Below are 15187 nucleotides of genomic sequence, written 5' to 3' on the forward strand. Positions count from 1 at the left end.
CTTTAAAAGCATTTCCAAGAATTGGTATCTGCCTTTTACATCAATGAGCCTCTGTTCTTTTAATTCCTATAGCATTTCTGGTCAGTAGCACACACATTTGTCACTAAATTATGTGATGTTAGCTTTTCCCCCAATATATTTTTGTGACAGTTTTATCTCCCTAAGTTTGTTAAGTGCAATGCCCCCAAAGACATAATTTTTCTAAAAATTTGCTATTTTTTATTTCACAGGTGAATTCTCTTCTCAAAGCTGGATATGCATCTTTTTTTTTTTTGGATTAGGAACCTGAGAGAAGCAGCTCAACTGTAGAGACTAAAATGCTCAATTTTTTTTTAATGAAATAAAAAGGTCCTCTTTTTTCAAGCAACATGTAAAAGTGTTGCAGGGCTGGTTGATTCCCATAGCACCTGGATATAATTTACTGGGGAAGAACTAGTAGATTCCTTCTACGGGAAGTCATGTTTTAGGCCCTGAAGGACACTATAAAATCAAAAACCTTGTATAATTTTCCCCTCTCTGGGCCCAACAGGAGTAAGGTGACCCCACATTTAGAGAGGCAGTTGTGAAGTATGGGTATTGGGGGTAGACACATGTGTTTCAGAATCCTATCATGAATCAACTTGGTGATATAGGAAAATGACTTACCCCTTTTGAGCCTCAGTTTACTCACTCGCAAGATGGGATAGAATGCTACTCTTTTTTTTTTTTTTTCAGATGGAGTCTTGCACTGTTGCCCAGGCTGGAGTGCAGTGGTGAGATCTCGGCTCACTGCAAGCTCTGCCTCCTAGGTTCACACCATTCTCCTGCCTCAGCCTCCTGAATAGCTGGGACTGCAGGCGCCCGCCACCATGCCCAGCTGATTTTTTGTATTTTTAGTAGAGACGGGGTTTCACAGTGTTAGCCAGGATGGTCTAGATCTCCTGACCTCGTGATCCGCCTGCCTTGGCCTCCCAAAGTGCTGGGATTACAGGCGTGAGCCACTGTGCCCGGCCGAATGCTACTCATCTTTGTACGACATAGTAGCCATTCGATAAAGAATATCCACTTTTATGAGAAAAACAATTCCAGGAAAAAGGAAAGAGTATTGCATATATATATATGATATTGGCAGTTGTGCACAGAAGCATGCTGGCTCTATAAAGACAGCAGGTCTGCCCATAGCATGACATTAGTGCCCACAGCAGGACAGCAGGAAAGAAAGCAGGTTCTTTGTGTTAGGGGAGGGTGAGGAGCCATTTCCATGAGCTGGGTTGAGAAAGAGGGTGAGGCAATTTTCCTATCTCCCCTGAAACTAGAGAGGAGGCCAGTAGAGGGGGGTGTTATTTCCCTGGAGAAAGGCTAGTAGTGTTTATCCTGCCAGGGTGTCCAGAAGGGTGTCCCAGACAGAAGGAATGGGCTCCTAGTGTAGAAAGGACCAGTGTTATATATTTCCTTGACTAGAATGTAGTTTCAGGTACCCACTGCTGACTGAAAGCACCTGGCTGGTTTAGTAAGAAGGAACTACCTACTCCAAGTGCCTGGAGCAGAGGGAAGTACAGCTGGAGACCTGGATCTGCTGTGAGCTAGCTGTGGAGACCTTGAGCAGGAGACTGAACTGCCGTGGGCTCACTTTGCAAAAGAGGATCTAAGTAGTCTCTTAATCTAAGCACCTGACTCAGTAATGTAAACATTTGCCTTTAAACATTTGAAGGATCAACATGGAGAGAAAGATTAGAATTATGGCCAGCGGTGGAACTGAAAAGGCACATTTTTGCTTATAGCACCTTCCAGCATTTCAAGCTCTAAAATTGGCTTTATTCAAGCAGCATCTAGATGACAAATATTTGGAGGTATTATAAGCAGATTAACACATTATATAGAGGGTGAAACGAAATGCCCTATAACATTCTATCAACTCAGATCTGTGATTCATTCTCTGATGAGCTCAGGCATCAAACACTCAGTGGTTTCTATATTGCTAAGCCCAAGGTTGTGTATTGGGATTGCAAAGGAAGAATAAGGCATGACGCTTTCTCTAGAGCAGCAATCAGTCTGGTAGGGAAGTCAGACGTGAAAATATATAATTACAAGATTCTGTGTAAGATGCTAAGACAGAAGTATGTCTTATGTACAAATTGCAATAAGAGCACAAAGAAAGAGGTGCCAATTCTGACAATGGGTTGGTAGGAAAACAACACAGAGGATTACTATTTGCTCCAGATTTTGAAGGATGAATAGACTTCAGTGGGCAGAGAAGGGAAGAAAGTGGGCTCTAGAGTTAGGGAGCACTGAGAGTAGGGGCTGGAGGTGGTCACAGAGGTGTGTGAAGCTGCTTGACCCCACAGTAAGCTTGCCTTACTCTTGAGTACTAGACCAACGACAGTGTATCATCCATAAGGCATTGTTGATGAACTGATCATGTCTATTAGTCTTCTGTATATATAAGGTATATGTTTCCCCAAAGTAGGCATTTTCTTTGGCTCATCTCTTATTTTCTTGTAGCTCCTAACAACACACTTGGTCTATAATAGCTGTTGTGTAACTATTTGGCAATGGGTTGATTTTGTGATGGGTAAAATGAATTCATTTATCATCTATATCCATTTCAATTTAAAAATTAACTCGGGCCGGGGTGGTGGTTCATGCCTATAATCCTAGCACTTTGGGAGGCCGAGATGGGCAGATCACTTAAGGTCAGAAGTTCAAAACCAGCTGGCCAACATGGTGAAACCCTGTCTCTACCAAAAATACAAAAAAGTTAGCTGGGCATGGTGGTGTGCACCTGTAATCCCAGCTACTTGGGAGGCTGAGGCAGGGGAATTGCTTGAACCTGGGAAGTGGAGGTTGCAGTGAGCCAAGATTGTGCCACTGCACTCCAGCCTGGGTGACAGAGCAAGACTCCATTTAAAAAAAAAAAGTTAACTCAGTAAAAATTTGCTGTAAGCTAATATCCTAGGTCAAAGATTCCTTCCTCAAAATTACCTTTTATTGGCTAGTCCAAAGGTAGTGCGCTAACTCGATTGATTGTTTACAGTTACAGAGTTACAGATTGAACTCCTTGTTCTACTTTTTCCCCCTTTCTCACTACTGTACTTGACTAGTCTTAAAAAATACACAACTTTTTGTTAAACATCCAATATACAGAAGCCTTCTACCTGGGCCACCACCATACCTCAGCTGGACCAATGTAGTCAGACTTCTCTGAGCAGTAAATCTCCCTGGGGCTTTTCCTTATTATTATTATTATTATTTTTGAGATGGAGTTTCACTGTTGTTGCCCAGGCTGGAGTGTAATTGCATGATCTTGGCTCACTGCAACCTCCGCCTCCTGGGTTTGAGCGATTCTCCTGCCTCAGCCTCCCGAGTAGCTGGGATTACAAGTGCGCACCACCACGCCTGGCTACTTTTGTATTTTTAGTAGAGATGGGGTTTCTCCATGTCGGTTAGGCTGGTCTCGAACTCCCGACCTCAGATGATCCACCCGCCTCGGCCTCCCTTATTATTATTTTTTAAGGAGATGAGGTCTCACTATGTTGCCCAGGTTAGTTTTGAATGTCTGGGCTCAAGTGATCCTCCTGCCTCTGCATCCCAAGCTAGCTGGGACCATAGCCATGAGCCACCATGCCTGGCAGTCTTTTGAGCTTTTCATGGTACAGGTAGAGGGTTTAATTTGATATTTTTGTGGATATCTGACTTGAAAATTTCAGGTTTATTTATGAAGACAAAGTCACAGTATATCTGGAATCAGAGCCATGGGGTAAACTAGAAATGTGTGTTTAATGATTGTGTTTTAGAAAGTGAAGGAAATGAGTAGGGGAATATAAGAATGATGATAGAAGAAAGAGAGGGAAAGAAAAAAGGACACAAAGTCGGTTTCAAAGTCACCCTGAAAGGTTTTTTGTTTTTTTCTTTTAAGTTTTCAGTTCAGATCTGCTTGGTGTATCACCATGTTCCCATATGAGTTGTTGTCAAACGTGAGAAAAGCCAACATGAGAGCACATGAATGTCAAGGCGCACAATATCAATATCAGCTTCACTCTCAGATCAAAATTCATGCTTCCAACCACTCCTTCAAGTATTGACAATTATATGAAATCAAACTGATTTTTTATTTTTTATTTGAAAGACTGAGATTCATTTAAATAAACAAACTCATATTCCTGAAGCCCCAGACCGTGGTAGGCAGCCCTCCCTCTTCTGTCCCCTCACCCCCACCCGTTAGCCACAGTGAGAGGAATGGAAAATGAGAAAACACAAGAGCCTCTGCCAGAAAAGGCTGCACCAGATGTGTGGTGAGCACAGTGCACCTGTGGCTGTGGTGGCAGCTGCCACAGGCCCCTCCCTGTAAGTTAAGTCCCTGCAGCCACAGCTGTGGGAGAAGCGTACTTGTAGAAACAAGGCCAGTTCAGCATCAGAAGGCAGAGGCAGCATCACCGACTCTCAGCCATGGAATGGATGGAGAGCACAGGGCTCAGGGACAGAACAGGCCAGGTGGAAAGAGGAGAGGCATGGTGGGGGGCTGAGGCCCCTAAATTTTGGCCCTAGGGAAAGAGATGAGGGCAGTTGGTCCAGTTTTGATGGGTATGGGGAAGGGACTGTATTAGTAAGCACAGGGGGAGAGGATGCCAATAGGCACCCCAGAGGTGACAGGACAGTCTGAACCCCCACCCTGGCAGAAGGGAGCTTGACAGCTCTGGGGCTCTCTGGGAATGTCGCTGCTAAAATGGATATTTATATATATATTAACCATTCATGGGAGGGCAGGGGCAGGGCCTGGGGTGGGATTGGAGGATCTGGCATCGCATCCTGTAGCTGGTCATGCCTACCTGAGAGGGCTGGAGGAAACCAAAGTGGTTTAAAACATTTAAGTGTGCTTCTTCAGAAAAAGTTTTGTCTCCCCACGCCACTTTTTATTTAAACTAAAAATAATTTCTTGTTAGTGACTGCTTTGCATTTAGACAGAGTGATTGATAACAATTTATAGGAGATTTTGTTGGGGTGAAAAGCACACTGACATGCCACCGCTGTTTATTGGAGTGCGATTTCACGTGCAAATGCAAAAACATTAAAAATGTTATTGCTCCTTATGTGCATATGCGGCAGCGCTCCTCGAGGGGGCACCAGCTGCGGGAAGTCTGTTCCTTGCAGACCCCTGACCACGCGATGAATGAATAAAGTACACTGACACACAGATATTCTGCTCTGCCAGTCCAGCTGAGGGTCCAAGCCACTTACAGGCTCCCTGCTGAGCCCTGTAAACAGTTGCGACTCGGCAGGGAGCCTGTAAGCACCTGGGACCCTCAGAATATCTGTGTGTCAGCGTACTTTATTCACCGGTCATTGGGTCAGGGGTCTGCAAGGGACAGACTCCCCACAGCTGGTGACCCCTCGAGAGGAGCGCTGCCCCCAGCTGGTGCCCCATGTGAGGCGCTGTGTGAGGAACTGTGCGAGGAATGCTGTGAAGGAAACGCGACGAACCGCCCGAAAACGAAGGTAAGAAAAGAACCCGCGCGGTCAAGTCAGTGAGTAATCAGTAAGTCATTACTGCGGCAGCGCCTCTCACACGGGGTACCAACTGCGGCAGCGCTCCTCTCGAGGGGGCACCAGCTGCGGGGAGCCTGTCCCTTGCAGACCCCTGACCCAGCAATGGATGAATAAACGTACATTGACACACAGATATTCTGCTCTGCCAGTCCAGCTGAGGGTCCAAGCCACTTACAGGCTCCCTGCTGAGCCCTGTAAACAGTTGCGACTTGGCCCTGATCAGCTAGTCAGACTCACATTTATTCGGTAAGATTAATTAACAGAAGCTTGAGTCAACACCGTTAGAGGGTAATTGATATTATGGACTTCCCAAGTAAAAAGCACTTAAGCACCTGCCGTACATCAAAGATTAGTTTTAAGATCACATGAGTAAACAAACTAGGTAGGTAAACTACTCTGCCTTCCTTTGTTACTACTTTAATTTGTTTAACTAAAGGTAAAGATCAGGTTGCCTTCAACCATATCTATTACTGAAGTTATGCAAACTTCTCGGCCTTCCAAGAAGATTTGTGTCTATCTCCATAACTATCTTTAATATTTTTCCCACCAGCCTGATTGAACCCCAGCATAGATATTTAATAAAAATTTGGCCATTCCTTTGTTGGAAGTTTTAAGATAAATTTATTATTATTATTTTAATGAGAAAAGCCTCAGTAAAGCTGACTAAATATAAAAGAAATAAGAGATAAAAATAAGAAAATAGGACTAAATTAGGAAAGTAGATGCCAATGGGTGAAAATTGAGTGAAAAAAACAAGTAAAATAACTTAAGCAACATAAAATTACTAAATGAGTTGGGAACTCGCTATTGGTTGTATAAAAGTGACTGATTTTTAACTACAGGGTTAGAAACTACTATGCTTTTTTGTGAATTTTATACTGCTTCCTCTTCTTGAAAGTTGTAAAATGCAAATATATAATTTACTGAAGTCAGATTGAGTGTCCGCTTTGGTTTAGTAGGACAGTAGATCATGAGAGGTCAAAACATGAGGTGACGCCTGTCATTACCAAACTGCAGCGGCACTCTGAGCTATTTTAAAATTTTGAAGAAGCACAGTGATTCTTGATGTCAGTTGAACACTATGCTAAGTATTAGCTGAAAGTAGTTAACAGTTTTAATATTATAAAAGACTGTGTTCCATTTGCTGACGTCATATCTTTGCAAAGCTGGGTGTTTGACAGTTGCTATGACAAAAAGCAAGTATTGCATGGAAACTGAGGTAGAATAGAAATGAAGGGTTCATGTCTGATCTGATTCCAAGGTTTGAGAAGTTGTGCAGTGCTCAGCAGGCACATAAACCTTATTATTAAGTAATTGGGATTAAGAATGAAATAAAAATATTATTTTTCTTTTAGTTTGTATATTGTTCAAAAAACTACAAAGTTGTTAGAACATAAATAGTTATTAAGTTTTTGTCTACTTAATAGGAGAAACTATGGTCTGGGGGCACCTTGAAGAAATTGCACACCAAGGGCTCCTTGAACCTAGAAAGTTGAAAACTTCTGGGCAAGAGTCTTATTTTCCGAGTTTGTTTTATTCACCCGGAGATTTTATTTGTTGGTGTCAAGAAAATGCATATTATACTATATTTGAGGCTAGCATTGTATCAATTAGCCAATGTTTAACTGTTTCCAGTGTGACTCACCTATGCATTTACTAGGAAGCCACTGGCACTGTCAGATTTGTATCCAGCCCTCTATTTATGCATTCCCCATCTTCTCCTCCTTCCCTACTCCCTCTGTCTCTCTCTCACACACACACATACACACACTCCTACACCTTAGTGCATGAAAATACTTCAGAATACTGGTTGGCACAGACTGCACAATGATACCCTATCCTCAAGTGGGTTGTGACATTTCAGGAGTAATCAGAGAGAGATTCAGCTGGATGGCAGTTGGGGTGGGTGAAGGTGCCTACTTAGCCCCTGGGAACAAAGGAGCACAGCTGGTAAGAAACTTGGGTCCAAGGAGGGCCATACTCTGGGATTTCTGTCCTCTAGCAGCAGCTCCTCATTTACTCAAATGTTCCTAACCACAACAAGCAAATAAAAATTCTCCCAGGCTTTAGGTCCTCTGTGCCAGTTACAAGGCCATAGCAGGTTCCCTAGGATGCAGGGGAAACTCTAAGAAATAACCAAGGACTCAGTTTCTCCATCTGCAGAACAGATGGCATAGACCTGAATATCTAAAAATGATTTTCAAACCCTTAATGTTTATGATCTTGTGAATTTAGCTGGAGCAGGATTAGTAAAAAAGATGTGCCAATCACATGGAAATCAATAAATTTTGACATAATGCATAGAATGAAGCATGAAACACTTTTAACAACAGAAAAAAAGATGACATGACAGAACAGATTAGTCAAATTCTAAAGGGGCTTGCCTTTTGCTTCCCACTTGTGCCAAATGCCAACATTTGGTAGTCACCCTTCAAAAACTATGATCTCAGACAATGTTAGAAGCTGCTGATGGAAGCACTAAAAAAAAAAAAAGACTTTTCCTCTTGCATTAGAAATCCAAGTTTTTCCCATTTGATTCAACCACTTAATAATCTACCCAGCAGTATACTTACTTGTCTTCCATGTACACAGGTAAGTATACTGCTGGGTAGATTATTAAGTGGTTGAATCAATGATATTGTCCCATTATAAGTATCCAAACATTTACTACTCCTATACTTTGGGCCAAGGAGTAGCTTTATAGCTCCTCCAGAGTTGGACAGAGAAAGCTGCTTTCTGATAAGGTGGTTCTTCCCTGGAGCACAATAACAAAACAGGAAAACTCCAGGCCCCACTTTCCTCATCCAAAGAAATCAGAGATTATATCTGGTTACTTACTTTACGTACTTGTAATTTCTGGTGCCAATGGCTCTGCCACACAGGACTCTGGTATTAGCAGAGATCAAAATGCATCAGTATGAGCCAGTGCTGGCTTGGGAGTCCCCAGCACAGTGGATAAACCTGGTCTAAGAGATAAGGAATGTTAAATTTGAAACCCAAGGTTAGCCGTTGTTTATATTTTAACTTGTTGATTAATGCAACAGCGAAATGCTAGGAGAAACACTGTCTGGTGATATGTACTTTAGACTCACTCTTCTGTTTACAGACTATAAACTAAGTTAGGGAGTTACACCAGCATCCTCACTTGTTCATCAGTTTTATTCTTTAAGGGGATGAGAATAAAATAAGACAATTATGTTAACAGTTACTACACCACAGATTCACTTTTAAGGGCTTTGATCCATTTCACCTTTAGGGACAATTATTATTTTTAAAAAATCATGTATTACTCACATTAGTAAACTCAATTTGTAAAGGCTTTTTAAGTGCAGCTGATTGCCCAAGCACTTGGGAAATAAAAGACAGGTATATGGGAGGAGTCTGACCTTGGGAATCACAAGTCCTGGGTTCGAGTATTGTGTTCACCAGCTATTATCAGAGTCATGTTGGAAAAATTGTATAACTTTTCTCAGCTTTAGTTTCCTCAATTTAAAATAGGCATGATCGAGTGACTGCCAGGGGCTGGGGAAAGAAGGGAATGGGGAAGGATTGCTAATGAGTATGGAGTTTTCTTTTGGGTGTGATGAAAGTGTTTTGAAACTGGATAGAGGTTGTGGTTACACAGCATTATGAATGTACTAAATGCCACTGAATTCTATACTTTGAAATGGTTAATGACAGATTGTTGGAAAATGGTGGATAGGAGGCAGGACTAACTTGCAGTTTCCACGCAGACAGACAGAACAGCATGTGGAGACTCACACAGTGAAATTTTCCTCCAAGAAGTACTGCATGAACATACCAGGAAAACCAAAAGAATTCACAGAACCTTTGAAAGAAGTGGCTTGCCGCTGCAAACTCCATGAGACAGCTGAAAAACTGTGAGTGCCCAAAGTGTGAGTGGGGGAAAAAATCTGCCTCCAAACACGCAAACCCACTAGGGAACCTAAAAATCCAGATCACAGGAGAAGGATTTAACCTTACCTAGAGCTGAGATGAATTTAGAGAGCAAAACGAAATATAAAAGTAGAAGCAGTGGGAAGAGCCCTGTAGGTACTGTTGGTGCCCAGGGAAGTCATTTCTGACTTTATCTCACAGGGGTCCTTGAGGAGGGCTGCCAGTGAAATTGAGGAAGGACCACAGGGAGAAGGAAACTTCCAGCTGAACTTTGTAATAGTTTTGACTATTAGCCTGAGAAACACGAATACTTATCCAGGAGACCTTAGGGCAATCTTGCATTCTCCTTATACTACCGCAGCTGATGCTGTCTTGAAAATGAGGAAAAGGAGTCATTATACAAAAAAGATACTTGAACACACTTGTTTATAGCAGCACAATTTGCAATTGCAAAAAATGAAACCAGCCAAAATGCCCATCAATCAATGAGTGGATAAATAATTCGTGGTATATACATACCATGGAATACTACTCAGCCATAAAAAGGGATGAAATAATGGCATTCACAGCAACCTGGATGGAGTTGCAGACCATTATCCTAAGTGAAGTAACTTGGGAGTGGAAAACTGAACATTCTATGTTCTCACTCATAAGTTGGAGCTAGGCTATGAGAATACAAAGGCATAAAATGATACAATGGACTTTGGGGACTTGGGGGTAAGGGTTGGAGTGATGCATAAAAGACTACACATTGGGTATAGTGTACACTGCTCAGATGATGGGTGCACCAAAACCCACAAATCACCATTAAAGAACTTATCCAGGTAACAAAACACCACCTGCTCCCCCAAAAGCTATTGAAATAAATAAAATAAAAAATTCTAAAAAATAAATAAAACAGGCATAATAACATCTGCATCAGATAGTTGTGGTGGGGATTAGATGAGATAATCTATGTCAAGAGATTTATGTATACATAGTAAATACTGTGTATGATTGTAATGATGATAATGATGATGATGATGAATGATGGACCAGATAAGGTGTCTTGATTGCTGGTTCATAACACTGAAATGACTCCCACAGGTACAGAGAATAAATTCCATGAGAGGTTGGTGGACTGAAGCAGAGAGAAATTTCTGAAAGAATATGTCTTTTTCCTTGATTTTCAACATGGTATAACCCTTTGACCTGGAGGTCCTGTGTATCACTGAGTATACTGCTTGCTCATTGGGCTCACCTTTTGCCTCATTTCTGGCTTATTAAGTATTCAGCACAGAGACAGCATTGTTAGCTCTGTGAAATTCAGCTGCTTTGCTGCAGCTATGAAAATAATAATATTTGGATGATTTCAAGCTTAATTATACCCAGAGAGTAAGCCTTTAAAATGACTATTAGTTCAAGTATGTTTTCAAAAATCAGAATATGTTTGATTTGTAATTTACCTTGGTGTGCAGCATATACACATCAAGGTAAGTATGTAAGTACTGGGATTTGGTACACTAATGGTGGGACTTGTCCCTGGGCCTTACCAGGCGTGCTGCTAACATAAGGAGAATCATAGGACTTTAAACTGTTGGTTGAGAATAAGATGATGATTTTATTATATCATCTCATTTTCCATAATCAGCAAGAGACTTGTAGTAATTAAAAATGAGAAGACCGGACTTCGGTGGCAACTTCAGTTTCTGCTATTTTTAGGGATTTTTGTTAGTCAGTTATACTCTAGGCCATGGGATAAGGAAGGATATGTAGTCCCCTTATTCGAGTGGACCTAGACCCTAAGAAGCTGAATTGGTAGACAATAATGCTCTTTAGGAAATATTCTGGACCTCCTACCTTCAGGGAAGATGAATGGTAGGATTGTTCTTCTTGGCCCTCTAGCGGTTGGTTGGGAGGAATGTGACTCGTTCTGGTCAAAGAACTGTGAGCTAGAGTAAAGTGTCCTTTCTGGGCTAGAGCACTTAATTGCCAGTAAGATTCCATAGAACTTTCTTTTCCTTCAGTGTGGTAATCAGCAACTTTCAAGATGGCTCTTCTGTTAGTCCGAATACCTGGTGAATGTGATGAGCAGGGCCTACATTAATGGACACATACATGAAATAATCTTTGTTTTATTTCAAGGTATCGAGGTTTGGGGATTGGTTGTTAATGCATCATACCAAGTCTTTATTGATCAATGCACTAGAGGGATGTTTCTTGGCTCCTTCATTGTATTTCTCAATCATCTTCTTTTTTAAAAAGTATATTTTTTATTTCGATAGGTTTTTAGGGAGCAGGTGGTGTTTGGTTACATGAAAAAGTTCTTTAGTGGTGATTTGCGAGGTTTTGGTGCACTCATCACCCAAGCAGTGTACACTGTACGCAATGTGTAGTCTTTTATGCCTCATCTCCCTCCTGCCCTTTCCCCTAAGTCCCCAAAGTCCATCGTATCATTCTTATGCCTTTGCATTCTCATAACTTAGCTCCCACTTATGAATGAGAACATACAATGTTTGGTTTTCCATTCCTGGGTTACTTTACTTAGAATAATGGTCTCTAACTCCATCCAGGTTGCTGCAAATGCCATTATTTTGTTCCTTTTTATGGTTGAGTAGTGTTCCATGGTGTGTGTGTGTGTATATATATATGTATATATATATATGTATTACAAATTATTATCCACTCATTGATTGATAGGCATTTGAGCTGGTTCTATATTTTGGCAATTGCAAATTGTGGTGATGTAAACATGCTTGTGCAAGTATCTTTCTTGTGTAATGACTTCTTTTCCTCTGGTTAGATACCCAGTAGTGGGATTGCTGAATCAAATGGTAGAACTACTTTCAATTCTTTAAGAAATCTCCACACTGTTTTCCATAGTGGTTGTACTAGTTTAAATTCACACCAGCAGTGTAAAAGTTTTCCCTTTTCACCACATTCATGCCAACATCTATAATTTTATATTTTTAAAATTATGGACATTCTTGCAGGAGTAAGGTGGTATTGCATTGTGGTTTTGATTTGCATTTCCCTGATCATTAGTGATGTTGAACATTTTTCCATATGCTTGTTGGCCATTTGTATATTTTCTTTTGAGAATTGTCTATTCATGTCTTTAGCCCACTTTTTGATGAGATTGTTCGTTTTTTCTTGCTGATTTGTTTGAGTTCCTTGTAGATTCTGGATATTAGTCTTTTGTTTTATGTATAGATTGCAAAGATTTTCTCCCACTCTGTGGGTTGTCCATTAACTCTGCTAATTATTTCATTTGTTGTGCAGAAGCTTTTTAATTTAATTAAGTCCAATCTATTTATCTTTGTTTTTGTTGCATTTGCGTTTGGCTTCTTGGTCATGAAGTCTTTGCTTAAGTCAATGTCTAGAAGAGTTTTTCTGATGTTATCGTCTAGTATTTTTATGGTTTCAGGTGTTAGATTTGTCTTTCATTCATCTTGAGTTGTCAACCATCTTCTTCAGTCTCACTTCCATTACTCTATTTCACTTCTCTGATTCACAGTTAGAGCCACAGAATTTTAGAGCTGAAAGAGAGCACGGAATTTACTTAGTCTGAAAATTGGACCCACCCCGTGCAATTGTTTTTCTCTCTACAAAAAACAAAGTTAAGACAAACACAATTCCCTAACTCACAACTTCCCGCTACACTCGAAGCATCAAAGGTCCCCTACCTACACAGATCTTCCCCACAGATGCCTGTAACTCTAAAATGTGAGTGTTTGTTTTTTAATGCCACACATTAAAGGAAGTAATTCCCTCTGTTCCTTACACCTCGAGGTTATTATTTTTCTTTTCCTGAGAACCCACCTTTAGAATGAAAGCACTGAAAGTGGAGTTGGAGGGAGAACCAAGACTACTTAAGGCCAATTATTATGCTTGAAATGAGTTTGCTAGTGTCAGTAGTGGTGATTCAGTGACTCACATATCCACCATCTGAAGATTGGAGGAAATAGCCACTTTTATGTTTTTCTTTTTTAGAATTTCTTTAAACATCTTTATAGCTTGATAAACATTTGTGACAAAGCCTGCAACTGTACGTTAGAAAGTATCATATCTATCATATCACTTAGAATTCTATCTTGAGTCTGCCTAAGGGGTTTGTAATTAATACAAAAGGTATTACATGGTATCATTTTAAAAAATTTTTTCTAAAAAAATGGGTACATGTGCAGAATGCGTGGGTTTGTTACATAGGTATATATGCGCCATGGTGGTTTGCTGCATCGATTGACTCATCGTCTAAGTTCCCTTCCCTCACTCCTCACCCCCAACAGGCCCTGGTGTCTGTTGTTGCCCTCTCTGTGTCCATATGTTCTTATTGTTCAACTCCCACTTATGAGAGAGAACAAATGGTATTTGGTTTTCTTTTCCTGTGTTAGCTTGCTGAGGATGATAGCTTTCAGCATCATCCATGTCCCTGCAAAGGATATGATCTCATTCCTTTTATAGTATCCCATGGTGTATATATGCCACATTTTCATTATCCAGTCTATCATTGATGGGCATTTGGTTTGGTTCCATGTCTTTGCTATTGTAAATGGTGCTGCAATAAATGTGTGCATGTGTCTTTACAGTAGAATAATTTATATTCCTTTGGGTATATATCCAGTATTGGAATTCTAGGTCAAATGTTATTTCTGGTCCTAGATCCTTGAGGAATCACCGTACTGTCTTCCACAATGGTTGAACTAACTTACATTCCCACCAACAATGTAAAAGCATTCCTATTTCTCCACAGACTCACCAGTATCTATTGTTTCTTGACTTTTTAATAATTACCATTCTGACTAGTGTGAGATGGTATCTCTTTGTGGTTTTGATTTGTATTTCTCTAATGATCAGTGATGTGGAGATTGTTTTCATGTTTGTTAGCTGCATAAATGTCTTCTTTTGAGAAGTGTCTGTTCATATCCTTTGCCCACTTTTTGATGGGGTTGTTTTTTTTCTTGTAAATTTGTTTAAGTTTCTCATAGATTCTGGATGTTAGATCTTTGTCAGTGGATAGATTGCAGAAATTTTCTCCCATTCTCTAGGTTACCTGTTCACTCTGATAATAGTTTCTTTTGTTGTGCAGAAGCTCTTTAGTTTAATTAGATCCCATTTATCAATTTTGGCTTTTGTTGCAATTGCTTTTGGCGTCTTAGTCATGAGGTCTTTGCCCATGCCTATGTCTTGTATGGTATTGCCTAGGTTTTCTTCTAGGGTTTTTAAGGTTTGTGGTTTTACATTTAAGTATTTAATCCAACTTGAGTTAATTTTTGTATAAGGCTTAAGAAGTGTCCACTTTCTGTTTTCTGCGTATGGCTAGCCAGTTTTCCCAGCACCGTTTACTGAATAGGAGATCCTTTCCCCATTGCTTGTTGTTGGCAGGTTTGTCAAAGATCCGATGGTTGTAGATGTGTGGTGTTATTTCTGAGGTCTCTGTTCTACTCCATTGGTCTATATGCCTGTTTTGGTACCAATACCATGCTATTTTGGTTACTGTAGCCTTGTAGTATAGTTTGAAGTCAGGTAGTGTGTTTCTTCTAGCTTTGTTGTTTTTGCTTACAATTGTCTTGGCTATACCGGGTCTTCTTTGATTTCATATAAAGTTTAAAATAATTTTTTAAATTCGTGAAGAATATCAATGGGAATAGCGTTGAATCTGTAAGTTATTTTGGGTGGTATGGCCATTTTCATGATAGTGATTCCTCCTATCCATGAGGATGGAATGTTTTTCCATTTGTTTGTGTCCTCTCTTATTTCCTTGAGCAGTAGTTTGTATTTCTCCTTG

The sequence above is a fragment of the Pan paniscus genome, chromosome 1 (assembly GCF_029289425.2).
Source record: "Pan paniscus chromosome 1, NHGRI_mPanPan1-v2.0_pri, whole genome shotgun sequence".
Taxonomy (NCBI): Eukaryota; Metazoa; Chordata; class Mammalia; order Primates; family Hominidae; genus Pan; species Pan paniscus.